Source organism: Triticum dicoccoides, chromosome 7A (assembly GCF_002162155.2).
Source record: "Triticum dicoccoides isolate Atlit2015 ecotype Zavitan chromosome 7A, WEW_v2.0, whole genome shotgun sequence".
NCBI lineage: Eukaryota > Viridiplantae > Streptophyta > Magnoliopsida > Poales > Poaceae > Triticum > Triticum dicoccoides.
Genome location: NC_041392.1, coordinates 616,811,193 through 616,832,152, shown reverse-complemented (window position 1 = coordinate 616,832,152; position 20,960 = coordinate 616,811,193).

Below are 20,960 nucleotides of genomic sequence, written 5' to 3'. Positions count from 1 at the left end.
TCTGATCTCAATATACTGGGACTGAACATCGAATGTCTTTGAGCGACCAGCTGAAGCAACTGGTCGAGCTTCACAAGGCGGCCGAACTGGCCATGAAGGCTCTCATAGTCCGGATGTGGCCTAGCGAGCCCTTGCCTTGCAGCTACTTCAGCCTGGTAAAGCGGCTTGTGAATGCCTGCCCACGGTTTGAAGTCATAAAGCGGTCCGTTTGCATTGAAGGTGCGCACAGGGCCTTTACCCGTGCGAAAGTGCACTGGGCGAAGATGGACACCGAAAAGCTGGTGAAGGAGGGGCCACCGGAGGGCAAGGAGCATCACCACCCTGAAAAGTATTATGACAGTGTCCTGAAGGGTGCCCGCCTTGTGGCGGAGGAATGTGCTAAGGATGTAATATTTTAATGAATGTACTCATGTGATCCTGTAATATGAAAATGAGTTCATGTGCGCTACATAACGCTTGTCGATTTAAAATATTACCTTCTGTGCGGCCGTTTGTAAAATCTGAGAGTTGGCCAGTCGTCGGCTTCTGCCCTCATGTAACTAGTACTGAGGTGTTCGGGATAAATCTTAAACACTCTTTATCCAATTTTTTTGGTCCTTTAAGGAGGTGTTTATCACAACGAACAAGGCAATCGGACTATACAGCTTTATCACTCTCACTTAGCCATAGAAGTCTACAATTTTAAATTTTGGCGAAGCCCCTAGAATTCAGAAGGCCGAACTTGGGGCGCTATGTACGCCTAAATCGGACAAGGCCGATTCCTCGCCCAAAGCGGAAACAATATTTAAGGATTTGAGACCTCTCGAATAGCGACCAGCTCTCGCCGCATCATGACAGTCACTTTTCGGCTTTCTCTACTGAGGTGCTTGTCTGGAAGTACCGGGACACAATTGTAGTAGTTCTCCTGGTGCTACCTTAGCCGATATAGCGGAACATAAGGTACCAAAACATGGGAGCCGGGCAAACCCAACTATTGACCCAAGACATGATTCGGAGCTGATGCATATAATGCTATAAGTTTGGGGTGCCGCAATGTCGAAAGTGTTCGGACTTATCTTGCGGTGTTATGGGGTACACTGAAGCCCCTGGCGCACTGGACGTACCAGAATGTACGGGTGCAATTTTTCATAAATAAGCGGACAGGGAAAACGATGAAGAGATGTAGTAATAAGCTAACAATGTACATTGTTATTTATATGATACGTCAAAGCGTATGTATACAAGTAGTGCAATAAGAAAAAATAGGATTATTTGACATGTCCTATCCAAGGGTCGGCTGCGTGTGGGTATGTAAAAGAGATATAGCGATCGTTATCAGAGACCACCTGGGGATTCCCTTGTACGTCAAAGCTTCTTGCTTCCTTGGTGTTTCCTTCCCGTGATGGGTCCGATAATCAGGGTATCGGAGAGGGCCTTCAGAGAATAGGGTCCTGAAAGGAAGAAAATGGTAAAGATATACGGGTCCTGAGGCGGTTGAGCTGCATTGTGGACCGTGCCATAGCCGTGCCTCCGCCTATGCCCATGGTATCTTGAGTGCGTAATTATGTAAGCGTGGCGCAAATTTCGCCGCTTGATTGGGACTAGGACGGAGGCCAAATTGCTAGGTGAGCTCTGAACGTGCCGGGCGATCCTGTTGCAGGGTACTCCGGACTCGCTTGAAGGTGTCCGGGGGCTTTATCGCCGAATTGGCGGTTTGCCTCAGAAGGCTACTTTGTCCTTCTACTGCGAGGGCCGCAGTGTGCTCCTCCATATAGAGCGAGCGTTCTGTGTTTCCATTAACTGTTATAACCCCGCGAGGTCCTGGCATTTTGAGCTTGAGGTATGCATAATGCGGTACCGCATTGAATCTGGCGAATGCGGTTCGCCCGAGCAGTGCGTGATAGCCACTGCAGAAGGGGACGATATCGAAGATCAACTCCTCGCTTCGGAAGTTGTCCGGAGATCCGAAGACCACTTCTAGTGTGATTGAGCCCGTGCAATAGGGCTCTACACCTGGTATGACACCTTTAAAGGTGGTTTTTGTGGGTTTGATCCTCGAGGGGTCGATACCCATTTTGCGCATTGTATCCTGATAGAGTTGGTTTAGGCTGCTGCCACCGTCCATAAGGACTCAAGTGAGGTGAAATCCATCAATGATGGGGTCAAGGACCAATGCGGCAGAACCGCCATGATAGATACTGGTAGGGTGGTCCCTGCGATCGAAAGTGATCGGACAAGAAGACCATGGGTTGAACTTTGGGGCGACTGGCTCCATCGCATAGACGTCCCTTAGTGCATGCTTCCGTTCCCGTTTGGGAATATGGGTTGCATATATCATGTTCACCGTTTTCACCTGGGGAGGAAATTTATTCTGTCCTCCTGTGTTCGGTGGCCGGGGCTCCTCCTCGTCGTCGCTATGCTGCCCCTTTTCCTTGTTTTCGACATTCATCTTGCCGGCCTGTTTGAACACCCAACATTCTCTGTTGGTGTGGTTCGCTGGTTTATCGGGGGTGCTGTGAATTTGAAACGAACGATTGAGTATGCGGTCCAAACTGGACAGGCCCAAATTGCTTCTTTTGAACGGCTTTTTCCGCTGACTGGATTTAGAGCCACTGAATCCGATGTTGACTGCCGTGTCTTCGGTGTTGTCGCCGTTGTTGTGGCGCTTGTGTCTATTGCGACGTGGCTTGCCGTTGCTATCTTTGGCATCTGAATTGCTGGGATTTCTTGATGTGTTGTTGCTGCAAGCCAGCCAGCTATCCTCACCCACACAAAAGTGAGTCATGAGTGTCGTGAGGGCTGCCATGGACTTAGGCTTCTCTTGGCCGAGGTGTTAGGCGAGCCACTCATTGCAGATGTCATGCTCAAATGCCGCTAAGGCTTGGGCATCCGGACAGTCGACAATTTGGTTCTTTTTAGTTAGGAACCGAGTCCAGAATTTCCTGGCTGATTACCCGGGCTGTTGGCTTATGTGACTCAAGTCATCAGCATCCGGTGGTCGCACATAAGTGCCCTGGAAGTTGGCAAGGAATGCATCTTCCATGTTCTCGCAACTGCCAATGGAGTTTCCCGGCAGGCTATTCAACCAATGCCGAGCTGACCCTTTGAGTTTTAGTGGGAGGTACTTAATGGCATGTAGATCGTCACCGCAGGCCATGTGGATGTGGAGGAGGAAATCTTCAATCCATACTGCGGGGTCTGTTGTACCATCATATGATTCAATGTTCACGGGTTTAAACCCTTCTAGGAATTTGTGATCCATTACTTCGTCCGTGAAGCATAGGGGGTGTGTGGCGCCTCTGTGCTGGGCTATACCACGACGCGGTTCATACGAGTCTTGTCTATTGTATTCGGCCCAGCCGGATTTGCTTTTAGTATATCCGGCATGACGGTCGTCGTCACGCATTAGGGCGCGCCCCTGTGATTCGTAGATCGATCTTGTATGTCCTGCTTTGTTTTCCAATACGTCTCGCAGGTCCTGCGTGTTGCCCCAGGCCTTGGTGTTTTTGTTTGACTGGCGACGGTGTGCGGGCTAGACTTCGGGCTGATATGCCACTTTGTCTCGACCACGAGGTGGTCGGTCAGCCGCATCATACGCTGGTATTGTAGGCTTTAATGCTTCCTCCTCGAGTTGGGGTAGCAACCTGCGTTTTGGGTAACTTTTGGTAGGGCACTCGAGTTCGTATTCCTCGGCTGCCAGGACCTCGGTCCATCTATCCGCTAGCAGATCTTGATCAGCTTGAAGCTATTGTTGCTTTTTCTTCAGGCTTTTTGCTGTGGCTATAAGCCGACGCTTGAAGCGCTCCTGCTCGACGAGATCCTCAGGCACGATAAATTCTTCGTCGCCGAGGCTCACCTCGACTTTGTAGAGGGGCATGTAATTGTCATCCTCTGATTCTCCGTCTGCCGCCTGTTCCTTAGGGCTAGCTTGCCCATGCTCCCGCTCGAAGCTTGGGTGGAGGGGATTGTCTTCGTCTTCGGCACTATCCACAGCGTTATTGTCTCTCGTGCCGGTATCACTGCTTTTGCTATGGCAGGTCTTAGAGCGGCGCCGATGACGCCGGTGCTTAGATTACTTCTCAAGGGGATTATCCTCCATTGCCTTATTGCCATCGCTTTCTTTGGGGGTGTCCACCATGTATATATCATATGATGAGGTGGCTGTCCAGCGCCCTGTGGGCGGTGGTTCCTGTTCTTCTCCTGCATCGTCGTCCATACCATCGATGTCTTCGGAGCCGAATTCAAGCATGTTGGTTAAGTCGTCGATAGTGGCTATTAAGTGGGTGGTGGGTGGGGAATGAATTTCTTCATCGTCCACTTCCCACTCAAGCCGGACATAGTTCGGCCAAGGGTCTCCTGACAAGGAGAGAGACCTCAATGAATTTAGCACGTCGCCCAAGGGTGAGTGCTGAAAGATATCCGCGGAGGTAAACTCCATGATCGGTGCCCAATCAGATTCGATACGCACGGACGCAGGCGGTTCGGAGCCTGTGGCCAAGGACGAAACCAAGGGTCCGGTAACACAGGTCTCATAGGAGGTGAAGTCAGTATTCGGCTCTATCGCGGCTGAGTGTGCAGCCTCCGTGGAGGGGTCCATCCACCCGTCCTCGAACGGCATGATCTGCTCCAGATTGAGGGCCGGAGTAGCCATAGGTGTGATCTCCCGAACACCATCCGGCGGCAGAGCTAAGTCATGCTCGTCTGACTGTGCGGCGCACCTGACATGGGCTCGAATCCGTCGAAGATCAAGTCTCCACGGATGTCGGCAATATAGTTCAAGCTTCCAAACCTGACCTAATGGCTAGTGGCGTAGCTCTCGATCTGCTCCAGATGACCAAGTGAGTTGACCCGCAGTACGAAGCCGCCAAATATGAAGATTTGTCTGGGGAGAAAAACCTCACCCTAGAACGCATGATCAAAGGAGCCATCAAGCCTTTATGTGACGGCACAGTGGAACTCTCAATGAAAGCACCAATGTCTGTGTCAAAACTGGCGGATCTCGGGTAGGGGGTCCTGAACTGTGCGTCTAAGGCTGATGGTAATACGAGGCGGGGAACACAATGTTTACCCAGGTTCGGGCCCTCTCGATGGAGGTAATACCCTACTTCCTGCTTGATTCATCTTGATGATATGGGTATTACAAGAGTTGATCTACCACGAGATCGTAGAGGCTAAACCCTAGAAGCTAGCCTATGATTATGATTGTTGTTGTCCTCCGGTTTATATAGACACCAGAGGGGGATAGGGTTACTCAAAGTCGGTTACAAGGGAGGAGATCTACATATCCAAATTTCCAAGCTTGCCTTCCACGCAAAGGAGAGTCCCACCCAGACACGGGACGAAGTCTTCAATCTTGTATCTTCATAGTCCAACAGTCCAGCCAAAGTATATAGTCCAGCTGTCCGAGGACCCCCTAATCCAGGACTCCCACACCAACAACAATAGCCCGAGAAAAACTGAAATGACAAAGAAAACACGGCGAATAAAATAGAGTTCCAACATAATTATACATAGACTCGTGCATGAAAGATAACCAACATGCCAGGTTCAACTACTCTCATACAGAAAACGAAACATCATGACTCGCACTACTACATCCGGACATCATCCCGACGACTGCGGATACTCAGGGGCTCTACTACTCAGCTGGTGCTGTGTGGTCCTCTCCTAAAGCGGACTCGGATTCGGAACTGACGAGGTTAATTGAGACCTCCGGGTTAACGGTAACACGATGATGCTGCCTAGAGGGCTCTCCCTCAGGGGCAGGTGTAGGATGAATCATCGGGGCTACAGGAGTCGAGAGAAGTGAAACCCACTCAGCAGGAGCACTGAGAGGATTCACGGTCGTGGTGCCCGAGCTACTCGAAGGAGTAACCGGTGAAACAGGGGAACTAGAACTGACTGGAGTATAAGGAGTAAATCCCAAAGAGAATGGAGTAGTGGCAGATCTAGTAGTGACTAAAGCAGCGGCTAAAGCAGTACAAGCATGAGTCAGCTCTCGAGCCAGCTCGTGGATCATAAGATAGCTAGCAGTAATGTAATAGGCAAGATGACTAGCAACACTATCAGACTCCGGGTCAATGGTAGAGAAAGGGACACGACCATTGTCGTGCAGAGAAGGATAGTAGTAGAAACATGGGTGGTTCTGCATCCGGACCTTGTTGTAACGAAGCTCGACAAGGACCTCGAATGCAGCAAACTGGACATCCTGAGAAGCGGTTGAAGCATAACCGCTCCGAGAGGTACGAGTGTAAGTGCTGGAATCGGAACTGGTGCACAGAGTAACCACTGCGTGATACTCATACATTGAGTCAGCTAGACACTCCTGGTACACGCGATAGACTGGATCGTCACCGAGGGGGTACAGCCAATGCCACACGCTATGAAGGAGATGCGGCGACGTGAACGGCATCAGCTGCAACTAGCACGGATACGGCACCGGAGCCATCTACACTCACAACCATTAGTAGGTTAGCATAAAAATAAAACAAGTACATGCAATGCAACAACCAGCTATAAATGCTATCGGCACTCAACTTAGACTCGTATCTAACGTCCAGTTAACACGTCGAAGTCTAGCGTGGCCTACAGTCACCGCGGCTCTGATAGAAAGCGTTGTGGCACCCTGGCTCAGAGTGACCAGTTTACCTTGCATTGCCAGCCTAGAGACCATGTCTTCTGGCAACACACAACATCTTGGTACAGAAAACAACCCCTTTATTGATAGTAGCGGCTCAAAGTTTACATTACAACAGGTAGCGAGGCGAAGCGGCACACCCGGTGCGGCTGAACAATATGTACATTATTTAGTGAACATAAAAGGGCCTCGATCATAACATCTACGCGGCAGCGGAACAACATCATAGCGGAACTCCATAGCGCAAGGACACCGATGTGGACACGATCTAGACTCGAGCAACACTCCTTTCCACGGGACATTCTTGAAATCTGGCATGACATGCCAGGTTAGTACATTGATTGTACTTGCAAGCTCACAACAAGCATAAACATAATGACAAACAATATCATGATAGTTAACCAATTATTAGTAATGCAACAATGTAACCAACATGCTGTGATCACGCTCTCGTGAGAACAGTCCCTCAGACTAGCTTACCACAGTGATCGCTTCTGGATCACAAATGTACGAACCACATGATCTTAACTATGGATACCTCGTGATCATTCTGACGACCACATCTACAACCAATATTTGGTCTCAAACAGTGATCCTTCTAGTAATCACAACCACGACCAACACTTTGTCTCAACTGACAGGATGATCTTCCCGCCATCCTCAACAGTGCAAAGTTCATGACTTAGTGTGCAAGATTAAATAAATGTTGACCCATGGTGTGACCCACTTTCGAGGTGTTCGTAACCGTGGACTCGGTTATCGATAGAGTAATACACTCTGCAGAGGTAGCACACAATACCCAAACCACGGAACCCATGGCCTCATACTCCCATTCGGGTGGACCAATGGCATCCCGACGAAACCCCTCCATTGCCATGACACTCTCTCGGCCACTCCGACCCACTCCCCAACTGGGCTAGTCCTGGGTGGCCCCGTGTGTAGCAAAGACACAATGACCACTGTCGTGGCCAACGTCCCTCATGAGGACCGGTACCAAAAATCTCAACAATGGGCTCACAAGGTAATGTCTGCTTACCCGGCCAAGGTACCGCACACCCATAACCTTCCCTAGTTGGAGGCACCGACCAGAGGCATGACAACGAACCGAATAAAGGCCTTCCCATACAGGCAAATGTGGTTGCACTGGGAAAAACTTGATTCAGTGGCACCATGACTCGGTCAATGATATGTTCAAGTTGTATCATTATCAGGTTCAACTTAAATTGAAAATAATCGGTGTCATAGTATGCCATGAAACGCAATCACTAACATATGCACCACATATTAACGGAAAGGACTGAGTCAACTAAATCCACACTAAGCATAAACATCAACAACTCCTCATACTTCTCTGGTTAGGATTAAACTCACATTAAACACAATCTTTTCTAACCAATTTTACCATTTTTCTCATGCAAGAAAATAGTGCTAATAAATTACTTATATCCATAACCATATTATTTCTATCATAGCAAAGATTAATTCTAGTTTCTATAACAACTTAGTTAGCTACAAACTTTCTGATAATATAAGCATGTAAACTTAAACAAACACTAACAGAATATAAATAACATAATGGTAATGATTTAAATGCATGGATTAAATCATTCATTCAAGTAGGAAAATCACAAATATTGAAGTGGCATCATGAAAATGTTGTTGTGGCTTGCCTTAGTGCAGATGAGGCTCACAAGCCCTCTGGTGTTCCTCAAGACAAGATTCACTCTCTGAAAATAAGTTTAAACACAAAAAGAAAACATCAAGAACCCTTCTGAAAATCACCAGAAAATCTAGACTGCAAGGGAAAATCCCATTTTTGGTGAGCTGCTAGATTTCTTTGCAAAGAACACAATGCAAAAAGAATCAATTCATTTGGACTTATGGTTGAAGAGTTACAGCTGTTCGAATCTCTCTGGATATAAATGAAATTTTAATTTAAATAAAAACAGATAGGGGGGTGACGTCGAAGGCGTAAAGCCTCGGGGCACCACCACTCGTACCGCTTCGCGCGTGTACTGAGTGGCCGACTAGCGGCCCTTGCTAGTCAGATGAGGGGGCGAGGGAGAAGGAAATAGTGGAGGTCGCGGCTTCGCCGCAGCTCACGCTGATGGCGAGGGCTCGTTGGCCAAAACGAGAGGGAGGGATCGAGAGAGGGGATGGAGGTGCACCTGCCTGTACCCGTAGCATAGCTAGGGGTGATCAGACGGCGTCGGAATCGACCTCGCAAGCGGAGGCAGGGAGCGGAGGTCGCCGGAGACGAAGATGACGGCGAACAACGGTGACTCCAGGGGCTCCAACTAGGCGGAACAGCGCCACCGAAGAGTGGCGGAGGCCCTGGAAGGATTGCCTAGGCCTGGGAGGGGCTGGATCTACCGTGATGACCCGAGAGGATCGTCGGCGAGCTCGAGCTCGGGGACGGCGGCCCTTGGCCTGCCCGGTCGGGCTATGGTTCTCTACGATGTTGTGGGGTGTGGGAGTGGAGGATGGTGCTCGAGGAGGCTGGGGGTGGCTCCATTTATAGGCGAGCAGCGAGGGGGGGATCGGGCTCCGCCGTTGACACCTGGACACGGCGCCCGGCGACGAGCAGCGTCAGTGACAGGGGGAGAAGGCGACGCAGCTCACGTGGCGACTGTGGGCAAACGGGAACGAGCACATGATTGAGGAGATGGCGATTAGCACAGTGCACACCGCACTGTTATGTTGGCCGGACCGTGCCCGTGCTCGCTGCGGCGAGCTCCGGCGTCGGCGAGTGCCAGGGGAGAGTTAAGGGGGTTTGGACGAAGATGGTGGCGAGGTTTTGCACGCTTTGGCAGTCGGGGAAGCAAGCACACGCGAAATAGAGCACTCGGCGGCACTCAGAGCACGTCGACACGCAGGCTGGCATCATGTACACGCGTGGTCACCGCGTGAACTTTGCCCTCAGGCTGACCTACGTCCAAAGTTCATGTTTGGCTTCTTGTTCGTGGTAGTTTTGAAGATTACCACGCTTTGGTTTGGCTCCAGATGCAGTAGAAAAGATTTTATAGGCCAAGTAAGTTTCTGATCAGTAACTTTGAGAGTTTACTGAGGTCAAATGGCTGGGAGTTTGGGGCTGGTTTTTGGAGGCTAGCAATCATCTACTAAGGTTATGATGCACAAGAAATATGAGCCTCATTGGAGCAAGTAAAATGGTAGTTGCTGTAGAAACCACCATTTCTGTCGAGAACAAAAAATATTTTCTGTAGCAAAAATATTCTAAAAAGTGGTGCAATATTTTTGCTTAGGAAGGTGCCTTAGGGTTCAAAGAATATTTATGAATTTTCTCAGATTTTTGTGGGCAAGAAAAATTGGGGTTGCTTTGGAGCACATTAATCTAGCTAGGGCTTAAGGGAGGGAAATGAATATTTTTCATTCAAGAAAAATATTCGAAATATTATTATGAGATGAACCAGAGAGGAAATGATGATTAGAGAGGGAGATGATGCACTTGGGTGAAATCCAAGGCTACCCAAGTGTTTAAGTCCACATGAAAAGATTTAAAAACTCCAAATTTTAAAATCAATTCAAATGAAAATCAGGCAAATAAAAGAGGGCAAAAACCAGGCTGTCACAATCATCAACACACCATTTGTTACCTCTTGGAGAGTGGTGTCTCCTAGATTGGTTAGGTGTCACTTGGGAGCCTCCGTCAAAATTGTGGAGATGAACCAAGGAGTTTGTAATGGCAAGGAGATCGCCTACTTCGTGAAGATCTACCCGAGTGAGGCAAGTCCTTCATGGGCGACGACCATGGTGGGATAGACAAGGTTGCTTCTTCGTGGACCCTTCATGGGTGGATCCCTCTGTGGACTCGCGCAACCGTTACCCTTCGTGAGTTGAAGTCTCCATCAGCGTGGATGTATGATAGCACCACTTATCGGAACCACGCCAAAAATCTCCGTGTCTCCAATTGCGTTTGCACACTCCAAAGTCCTCCCTTTACCTTCATACGCAATTGTTTTACTTTCCACTTCTCTACTCTTAGAATTGCATGTGTAGGTTGATTGCTTGACTTGTGCTAAGTTTCTAGAATCTGCATAGAACTAAAATTGGGAAAAGGCTAGATTTTTATTTGGTCAAGTATTCTAACCATCCCCCCTCTAGACATACTTTCGATCCTACAAGTATAGGCTATGTGAATGAATGGATCCCCGATGGCATGGGAATCGCTGGCATTGCCCTCGATCATTGTTGCAGGCTTGCAGTCGGCTTCGGCGTGGCCGAGATCTCATGGCTGGTTAGCAGAGGATGATGATGTAGTGGGCTTTGTCACCGTCGACCTCGGCACGGCTCCTCCGCCATGCGACATCTCACGTCTAGGGTAGGAGAGGAGGTGATGGAGGGCTATGTGTCCCCACCGGCCTGGTCACAACTCTTCCTCCATGGCAACCACGGCGTCCCACCGTTCTGTTTGCCCTACTTTGGCGCTTTCGCTAGAGGCATCTGTGATGGTACACGATGGGCTGACCATGCCGAATGTACCGGGATCAGAATAGCCCTGTAGGATGAGCCTCGGCTCGGTCTGGTGGCTCGTCTGGCGCTTCTTGCTTCCCCACCGACGACATATTTATGGGAGGTGTTATGATGGGTTCGATTCCAAGAGAGGGTCCATATTGTGAGGGAAGTTGATTTCGGTTCCAACTAGGGTTTGGCTCTCATGGACGAAAAAAAACCCAGAAGACATGCATGCCGATCGTGGCTAACGTATGAAATTTTATATGGTAGAAACAAACCTCTAACTATGGGTTGATTACCAAGAAAGTCGTGGGTTTTCAGTAAAATTGCATGACAAACCAAGAATATCATCTCCCATTTGTTGGGGAACATAGTAATTTCAAAAAAATTCTATGCACACGCAAGATCATGGTGATGCAAATCAATGAGAGGGGAGAGTGTGTCCACGTACCCTTGTAGAATGAAAGTGGAAGCGTTAGCACAACACGGTTGATGTAGTCGTACGTCTTCACGATCCGACCGATCAAGTACCGAAATCACGGCACCTCCGAGTTCTGCACACGTTTAACTCGATGACATCCCTCGAACTCTGATCCAGCCAAGTGTTGAGGGAGAGTTTCGTCAACACAATGGCGTGGTGACGATGATGATGCTCTTGTCGGATTTCGGGTTCCGGCAGACCCTTGAGGTTCGAACACTGGGGTGCGCGTGGAGATTTCGCCTTCTACCTACCTGCACCCCTCCGCCTCGCTAAGATCTAAGCTATGGAAAGAACAGCACAAGAGACACAGGGTTTATACTGGTTCGGGCCACCGTTGTGGTGTAATACCCTACTCCAGTGTGTGGTGTGGTGGATTGCATCTTGGGCTAATGATGATGAGCAATACAAGGAAGAACAGCCACGCGAGGGTCTGTTCTTGGCTGGGGGAATGAACTGCTACGAGGAGTCCAGTCACCCTTCTCTCTCTCTTCCTTCTCGATTCTCTCTCTGATCCGATTGTGATCCGATCTCTTGATTACCATCCCCCCTACCCTGTGGGTGGCTAGTCCTATTTATAGGCAAAGGCCCTGGGCCTCTTCGCCAAATATTGAGCGGGAAGGGAGCCAACAATTGGCCATTTTGAAGGGGAACATCTGGTACACTTATCCTGACTAAAGTTGGTCCTCGCCTGCCAAAGGCTCTGGTGGTGACGCTGGCTTGGGCTCCACAATGACTTCCTCCCTGCCATTGGACTGGTCTTGGTCTCGTTGCACCGAAACGGGTGCCTTTGCTTGATGCTCTCGCCTGCGCTTGCTCCCTTTGCACCAAAGAGGAAAGGAGGACACTGCGCGGCTGGCGCCCGCCTGGCGCCTTTGGTCGTTATGGCTTGCGTCACGGGCACCTCGTGAGGTACCCCGCCTTGATCTCTCTTCCTCCTCACGAGCAAGCCTGATGAGGCCGTGCCTGAGGAAGCTCCGTGTCGTCCGCCCCGCGAGGCTTGGCCCCTCGTGAGGGTCTTGGGTCTATGTTGATGAAGATGGGCCGCGTTGGGCCCCCTTTTGAGCCACGCCACAGGCCGCAGGAAGGCAAGTCTGGGGACCCCCATTCCCAGAACGCCGACAGTAGCCCCCGGGCCCAAGGCGCGCCCGGACTTGGCCATGCAGGGTGGCGAAAGGGCAAGAGCGAAGCGCCACTGGCCCTAACAGCCTGCGGCCTTGGGCGCCGCGTGGCGGTTGATTGGACGTGGGTATCTCCACTTCCCCATGGCGCCTCGGCAACTGCACGGATTGGACAAGTCCCTGCATGCAAAGCGAGTCATGATTACCTGTGATCGTGGAGGCCGGTGCTTGGCGCCGGTGCTTGATGGCCCACTGTTGATGATGGCGTCTTTTGCAGTGGTGCGTGTAGTTAGCGTCCTTTTAGGATCTGTTCCCTGCGAGGAATCAAAGACGCGTCCCGTGGGGGCTTGTAAGGTGCCTGTGATCCTGTTTTGTTAATATAACCCTTGTCGTAGAATGGTACGAGTTGCTCATTCCGTCTTAGCTCAGTTCTCCCTTTCGAACCTCACGAGGGCTTGGTGCTCTGCGCCGACAGGTCCCAGTCCCAAGGCGGCTTCAGCCGTCGTTGGTATGCCAGGTCGCGATGCCGTGGTCAAGGCCAGGCGGTGAGCGGCCCGGGGTCCGGTAAGAGCCCTTGAGTCGCGATGCTCAGGAGGTCCCCTTTGGCGCTCAAGGAGCCGTCATTCGGTGAGAAAGGAGAGCGGCGTCGCTAACAAGGGATTGCATTAGGTGCGGGGATGGTGTCACGGTAGCTGGTGCTTCCGGGTGGTGACTTATCTCGAGAATCAGGGGCCGCTCTCTGGTGTGTCGCCGGGTCCGTGCATCGGTAGGCGTGAGGTTGCTCAGCGAGGTCCTCGCGTGTCCCTCCCCTCTCGCCTTTGCAACCCTTTCTGCTCTATGTCCTCGGGTCCCGGCCCTCGAGCGAGTCTCAGCCGTCGCTGGTATGCCAGGTCGTGATGCCGTGGAAAAGGCCAGAGGGTGAGGGCTGGAGAGCCAGTAGGAGCCCTGAGTCGCGATGGTCAGGCACCCCCCTTTAATGTGCAAGCGGTTCTCGCGGATGAGAGTGAAGGATACACCGCAAGGGCCTCGCCTGACGCAGCTCCTTTAGGAGATCCTGTAGACCCATCATAGAAAGAACGAGGGGTTGCCATGACAATTGACAGTCAGCCGTTGGTTGCTTCCGAGGGGCGATGAGGCACTGAAGGCTTGACGAGGTGGCGCCATGCGGGGCTGCCGCGGCCAGAGCTCAGCCATTCAGGTTTGTCAGCGTTGCAGGGACGGACCCATGCGAAAGCGTCGTGCCGTTTGGGAGCAGTTCTGTCAGTTGGCATCAGTTGAGCGGGCAACTAGGTCAAACACATTAGCCGCGAAGGAGTGGATTCATTCAAATAGATGCTAGGAAGGCGGACATCACTGGGTCAGGCCCGAGCGACTTGGGGATGAAGCAGCCCGAGGGGCGCCCCCAACAAGGTAAGCTAACAACATGAAATAAAAGGGATACATGCCGCAGGGATAGACCCACGAGGCCTGGGAATAATGCAGCCCTGAGGGGCGCTCCCAGCTGGAAATGAGACTTGAAAGATGTCACCTGGCGATGTTGAGGACGAAGGAGTGCTGGAGTAGCAGACTCGGTGGGCTGCGGAAGCCGATCCTCACGAGCCCCTAGGCCCAGGGGCCTCGGGAGGCTCCGGAGGCGCTGGTGGCTCCTCGCGGACCATCTCCATCTCCGCCAGGGCTGCGGAACGCCTGGCCTCTTGAGCCTCCATGATACCCCTCATGAGGCACTGGTACATGGCAGCCGTGTTCGGCAAGCCGTAAGGCATGCAAACGTAGCTGTGGGGTGGACCTTCGCAGCGCTCGGTATGTCGATGCAGACGCGCAGCTCACCATCCTCGCCTGGATGGGGAGCCACAGCTGGTAGGCGGTGGCCGCCTTTCATGACTCTTGACTCCTGTAGCTCCTGAATGGCCTTGCTGACAAACTCCTGAGGGTTTGGCTCTCCTTGCCTTACTCCTTCTTGAGGGAAATGTGCTTCGAAACACGCCTCCATGTGGTGCCCAAGCACCTCCCTCGTGACCTTAGCCAGGTCGGTGGCCCTCCAGGGGAGAGCCCCCGAGCCCTGCCTGAGGAGGGCGCCGGGCGCGCTTTCCTATGCGATGGAAGGAGGTTTCCCCTGGGCAGGCACGGGCCCTGAGGGGCCTACGTCCTGAGGGGCCAGCCCGGACGATGTCTTCTTCTTCTCGGGGGCGGTCTCGGGAAGCCTCCTGCTTCTGCGATCCGGGTCTTCCAGTGATGCGGCCTGAAAGGCTCGTTCCAGGGAACACACCGCGTCCTTCTCTTCACAGGGCACCGTGATGACTCCGCCACTTCCTGGCATCTTGAGGACGTTGTAGCCGTGGTGAGTTACGGCCATGAACTTGGCCAGCGCTGGGTACCCAAGGATGGCATTGTACGGCAGGCGAATGTGAGCGACGTCGAAGTCGGTGAGCTCGGTGCGGTAGTTGTCGCGTGCCCCGAAGGTGACAGGGAGGTGGACCTGCCCAATCGGGACCGTGGAGCCGTCGGTGACTCCGGAGAAAGGCTTGGTTGGCTGAAGCTGGTTGTAGGGCACTTGGAGATTGTTGAATGTTTCCACGGACAGGACGTTGAGCCCTGCCCCGCCATCGATGAGGGTCCTGGTGACCACCACGTTGCTGATGATTGGGGAAAAAACATTGAGAGGACTCCGGCTGTGGCCGCACACTTGACCTGATCTGCTGAGCTGAACGTGATGGCGCACGCCGACCACCTGAGAGGGCGCGTGGCTTCGAGCTTGGGGAGGACTGCATTCACTTTGCGGACGAACTGCTTGAAGATGCGTTGAGAGGCTGGGGCTTGAGCCCTGCCCAGGATGCAGGCGATCGCGCGTGGCTCCTCGAAGCCCCCAGCCCCCTCGTCCTCATGGCGGTCCTCATTTCTCCTTGGCTGCGGAGGCAGCGGAGGGAGGCCTGTGTGGCCTTGCGAGCGATCCTCGTGAGGCTGATCCCTCTAGTCTCCCTCGTGAGGCGGGTCTTGCCAGGGATCCTCGCGAGGTCGATCGCGCCACCCTTGGCCCGAGCAGCGGTCTTCCCAGCGGCCTGCGTTCCTTCCTCCTCCTCGACCGTAGCCCCGGTCATCGCAGTCGGGGCGACGACCGATCCTTCCTTCTCGCACGGCTCGGAGCTCTTGACATTCGTTGGTATTGTGGGTGTGGAGGTCGTGGTACACACAGTACCGACTGCCCTTGGAAGGTTCGGGCTGATCTCTGCCCCGCTTGGTGTCTGGTTCTGCCGTGAGCACGGCAGCCCCCTTGCGCTTCACATCCTTGGCCTTGGGCTTCTTCTCTTCTGGGTCTGCGGCACGCAGCTCAAGGAGGAAGAGATGCCCTTCCTCAGCCCTGGCGCACTTGGTTGCCAAGTTGAACAACTCCAAGGAAGTGCACAGGTCTTCATGCATCGCCAGGTCCTCCTTCATCTTGACATCGCACACGCTGTCGGAGAAGGCTGAGATGATGGCCTCCTCGATCACCTTGGGAATCTTGAGGCATGCGTTGTTGAAGCGCTGGATGTACTTCTGCAAGGTCTCTCCGGGTTGTTGCTTGATGCGGCGCATGTCGCTCACGGCGGGTGGCCGGTCGCGAGTACCTTGGAAGTTGGCGATGAAGCGGGTGCGCATCTCGTCCCAGGAGGAGATCGTGCCTGGAGCTAGGTTCAGGAGCCAGGTGTGGGCCCCGTCCTTAAGCGCCATGGGAAACCAGTTCGGCATGACCTTCTCGTCTCTGTTGGAAGCTTCGATGCCAGCCCATAGAGCTGGAGGAACTCCGCAGGGTCGGTCGTGTCGTCGTAACGAGGAGGCACGTCTGGCTTGAACTTGCCGGGCCACGCGACGCTGCGTAGCTCGGTGGTGAAGGTGCGGCAGCCTGCTATGGCCACGGGAGGCCTTGGGTGACGGAGAGCTTGGTCTTGCATGTCCCCACGTGCTGCAGCTGGGAGCAGCGCGTGGTCTTGACGTGCGGGAGCAGGAGCATGGTCGCGGCATGCTGGAGCAGGGAGTGCCCGGGCCGCTTCTCGCGGGCGAGGGACTTCTTGGCAGCTCTGCTCTTGCCGTGCTGGCACCTGACAGAGCGGGTTCCGCCCAGGGGCCACGTGCCTTGGAGCCATGGCACCTTCTTGAGGAGGAGGCGGCTGGGGTGCCCCGGAGCTTCGTCGCCCGCGTGGGGCGGCGTGCGGTGCAGCGGAACGGTCAGTGCAGGAGAGCCCCCTGCGGCGCGGAAGAGCTCGGCGACGCGGTCGAGCCATTCTTCGTAGACGTCGTCAACGGGAAAGTAGCGCAGGAGCTCGTTTGCCGCGATGAGCACAGCTCGAGCCTCCATGGGTGCGCGGAGCGCGTGGGATGAAGAACCAGCTGGGGTGAGCGAGGGAGTAGCGGTGCGGCCGTCTTGCCGCACGGACGGATGCTGAGACGACGCTTGCTGCTCGTCCCCCGCCGGGCCGATGGCGGTGTTGACAGCAGGTGATGGGGAACGGCGAGGACGCCCACCGACAGGAGCCGTCTGGGCGACGTGGGAAGCGAGAGCGGCCCGGCGCTTGGCGCGGGCCCGACGAGCGTCAGACATGGGCATGATGGTCAGAGGAGAACGGGGTGGTGGAAGACAAAATTCTGGCGCACCCCTACCTGGCGCGCCAAATGTCGGATTTTGGGTTCCGGCAGACCCTTGTGGTTCGAACACTGGGGTGCGCGCGGAGATTTCGCCTTCTACCTGCCTGCACCCCTCCGCCTCGCTAAGATCTAAGCTATGGAAAGAACAACACAAGAGACACAGGGTTTATACTGGTTCGGGCCACCGTTGTGGTGTAATAGCCTACTCCAGTGTGTGGTGTGGTGGATTGCCTCTTGGGCTGATGATGATGAGCAATACAAGGAAGAACAGCCTTGCGAGGGCCTGTTCTTGGCTGGGGGAAAGAACTGCTAGGAGGAGTTCAGTCACCCTTCTCTCTCTCTTCCTTCTCGATTCTCTCTCCGATCCGATTGCGATTCGATCTCTTGATTACCATCCCCCCTACCCTGTGGGTGGCTAGTCCTATTTATAGGCAAAGGCCCTAGGCCTCTTCCCCAAATATTCAGCGGGAAGGGTGCCAAAAATTGGCCATTTTGAAGGGGAACATCTGGTACACTTATCCTGACTAAAGTTGGTCCTCGCCTGCCAAAGGCTCTGGTGGTGACGCTGGCTTGGCCTCCACAATGACTTCCTCCCTACCGTTGGACTGGTCTTGGTCTCGTTGCACCGAAACGGGTGCCTTTGCTTGATGCTCTCGCCTGCGCTTGCTCCCTTTGCACCAAAGAGGAAAGGAGGACACTGCGCGGCTGGCGCCCGCCTGGCGCCTTTGGTCGTCATGGCTTGCATCACGGGCACCTCATGAGGTACCCCGCCTTGACCTCTCTACCTCCTCGCGAGCCAGCCTGATGAGACCGTGCCTGAGGAAGCTCCGTGTCGTTCGCCCCGCGAGGCTTGGCCCCTCGCGAGTGTCTTGGGTCTGTGTTGATGAAGATGGGCCGCGCTGGGCCCCCTTTTGAGCCACGCCACAGGCCGCAGGGAGGCAAGTCTAGGGACCCCCGTTCCCAGAACGCCGACAGCTCTACCGACGCATGGCTTCGCCTAAGCACCGCTACGATATGATCGAGGTGGATTATGGTGGAGGGGGGCACCACACATGGCTAAGAGATCAAGAGATCAATTGTTGTGTCTATGGGGTGCCCCCTGGCCACGTATATAAAGGAGTGGAGGAGGGGAGGGGCCAACCCTCTCTATGGCGCGCCCTAGGGGAGTCCTACTCACACCGGGAGTAGGATTACCCCCTTCTAGTAGAACTAGGAGCCCTTCCAAGTAGGAGTAGGAGAGAAGGAAAGGGAAAAGAGAAGAGAGGGGGCGCAACCCTTCCCCCTAGTCCAATTCGGACTAGGCCTTGGGGGGCACGCGGCCTGCCTCTCTCTCTTTCCCCTAAAGCCCAATAAGGCCCATACACTCCCCGGCGAATTCCCGTAACTCCCCGGTACTCCGATAAATACCCGAATCACTCGGAACCTTTCCGATGTCCGTATATAGTCGTCCAATATATCGATCTTTATGTCTCGACCATTTCGAGACTCCTCGTCATGTACCCGATCTCATCTGGGAATCCAAACTACCTTCGGTACATCAAAACACATAAACTCATAATATAACCATCATCGAACTTTAAGCGTGCGGACCCTACGGGTTCGAGAACTATGTAGACATGACCGAGACACGTCTCCGGTCAATAACCTATAGCGGAACTTGGATGCTCATATTGGCTCCCACATATTCTACGAAGATCTTTATCGGTCAAAGCGCATAACAACATATGTTGTTCCCTTTGTCATCGGTATGTTACCTGCCTGAGACTCGATTGTCGGTATGTCAATACCTAGTTCAATCTCGGTACCGGCAAGTCTCTTTAATCGTTCTGTAATACATCATCCCGCAACTAACTCATTAGTTGCAATGCTTGCAAGTCTAATAGTGATGTGCATTACCGAGTGGGCCCAGAGATACCTCTCCGACTATCGGAGTGACTAATCCTAATCTCGAAATACGCCAACCCAACAAGTACCTTCGGAGACACCTGTAGAGCACCTTTATAATCACCCAGTTACGTTGTGACGTTTGGTGGTACAAAAAGTGTTCCTCCGGTAAATGGGAGTTGCATAATCTCATAGTCATAGGAACATGTATAAGTCATGAAGAAAGCAATAGAAACAAACTAAACGATCAAGTGCTAAGCTAATGGAATGGGTCAAGTCAATCACATCATTCTCCCAATTATGTGATCCCATTAATCAAATGACAACTCATGTCTATGGTTAGGAAACATAACCATCTTTGATCAACGAGCTAGTCAAGTAGAGGCATACTAGTGACACTCTGTTTGTCTATGTATTCACACATTTATTATGTTTCCGGTTAATACAAGTCTAGCATGAATAATAAACATTTATCATGATATAAGGAAATAAATAATAACTTTATTATTGCCTCTAGGGCATATTTCCTTCAGTCTCCCACTTGCATTAGAGTCAATAATCTAGTTCACATCGCCATGTGATTTAAAACCAATAGTTCACATCACCATGTGATTAACACCCATAGTTCACATCGACATGTGACCAACACCCAAAGGGTTTACTAGAGTCAATATTCTAGTTCAAATCACTATGTGATTAACACCCAAAGAGTACTAAGGTGTGATCATGTTTTTCTTGTGAGAGAAGTTTAGTCAACGGGTCTGCCACATTCAGATCCGTCAGTATTTTGCAAATTTCTATGTCAACAATGCTCTACATGGAGCTACTCTAGCTAATTGCTCCCACTTTAAATATGTATCTAGATCGAGACTTAGAGTCATCCAGATCGGTGTCAAAGCTTGAATCGACGTAACTCTTTACGATGAACCCTTTGTCACCTCCATAATCGAGAAACATATCCTTATTCCACTAAGGATAATTTAGACCGATGTCCAGTGGTCTACTCCTAGATAACTATTGTACTCCCTTGCCAAAAACAGTGTAGGGTATACAATAGATCGGGTACATAGCATGGCATACTTTATAGAATTTATGGCTGAGGCATAGGGAATGACTTTCATTCTCTTTCTATCTTCTGCCGTGGTCGTGCTTTGAGTCTTACTCAACTTCACACCTTGCAACACAGGAAAGAACTCTTTCTTTGACTATTCCATTTTGAACTAATTCAAAATCTTGTCAAGGTACATACTCATTAAAAATCTTGTCAAGGTACATACTCATTAAAAATCATATCAAGTGTCTTGATCTATCCCTATAGATCTTGATGCTCAATATGTAAGTAGCTTCACCAAGGTCTTTATTTGAAAAACTCCTTTCAAATAGTCCATTATGCTTTCCAGAAAATTCTACATTATTTCCGATCAACAATATGTCATTCACATATATTTATCAGAAATGTTGTAGTGCTCCCACTCACTTTCATGTAAATACAGGCTTCACCACAAGTCTGTATAAAACTATATGCTTTGATCAACTCATCAAAGCGTATATTCCAACTCTGAGATGCTTGCACCAGTCCATAGATGGATCGCTAGAGCTTGCACATTTTGTGAGCACCTTTAGGATCGACAAAACCTTCTGGTTGTATCATATACAACTCTTCTTTAAGAAATCCATTAAGGAATGTAGTTTTGACATCCATTTGCCAGATTTCATAAAATGTGGTAATTTGCTAACATGATTCGGACAGACTTAAGCATCGCTACGAGTG